Consider the following 990-nt stretch of genomic DNA (forward strand, 5'->3'; position numbering starts at 1 on the left):
AGACACTGGTAGTTGCGTGCATTGTGACAAACATGCAACTGGCCACCATCCCTCTTCATCGACTATAAAACCTAGAGTTACAGCCGCATAGAAGACATGCAGTTGCATTCTAGGGTGACACCTGCAGTTGCATGCCTAGTAGAAGACATGCAATTGCCCCTACCCCTGGATAAAACACCACAGAGTTGTAGTTGCAGTGGAGTGAGAGACTTGCAGTTGCATGCCTGGCAAACATGCAACCGTTCCCCTCCCTCACGACAATACAGTGCGAGAGCTACAATCACGTTGAAGACATGCAGTTGCCTAGTTGTAGTCATGCAACTATCCCCTCCTAAAAACACCATTCAATTGGGATTGCAGTCGGGAGAGACACTACTAGTTGTGTGCCTTGTGAACATGCAACTAATCCCCCCCCACACACACAGACAAACACTTTCCCGACAAAACGGCAGAGAGTTGCAGTCGCATTGTATACATGTAGTTGCAGTCTGGGGTAACACTTACAGTTTCGTGCATAGTAGCAGACATGCAACTGCACTTATCCCCGGATAAAACACCACTGAGCTGCAGTTGCGCGCCTCCTCCCCTCCTGACAAAACAATATGAGAGTTGCAGTAGTGTTGAAGACATGCGGTTGTAGCCGAAGGCGACACTTGCTGCATGCCTAATAACATATGTCAACTACCCCGCCTACCTCCCGAACAAAGCAATCGTGAGTTGGAGTTGCAGTCGTGTTGAAGACATGCAGTTGCAATCGAGGATGACACTTGTAGTTGCATGCCTAGTAAAAGATGTGCAACTACCCGCCCCTTCCCGGACAAAGCAATTGTGAGTTGGAGCTGCAGTCAAGAGAGAGACTTTGTAGTCCCCTTGATAAAACCCGCTGAATGGTAGTTGCGTTTGAATACATGCAATTGCAAATCTAGGCGCCCATTTAACTATAAGTGTTGTGATTTTTTTTTGAAAACACCCCCATTTGCTCTCTACGTC

Source organism: Triticum dicoccoides, chromosome 7B, assembly GCF_002162155.2.
Source record: "Triticum dicoccoides isolate Atlit2015 ecotype Zavitan chromosome 7B, WEW_v2.0, whole genome shotgun sequence".
Classification (NCBI taxonomy): Eukaryota; Viridiplantae; Streptophyta; class Magnoliopsida; order Poales; family Poaceae; genus Triticum; species Triticum dicoccoides.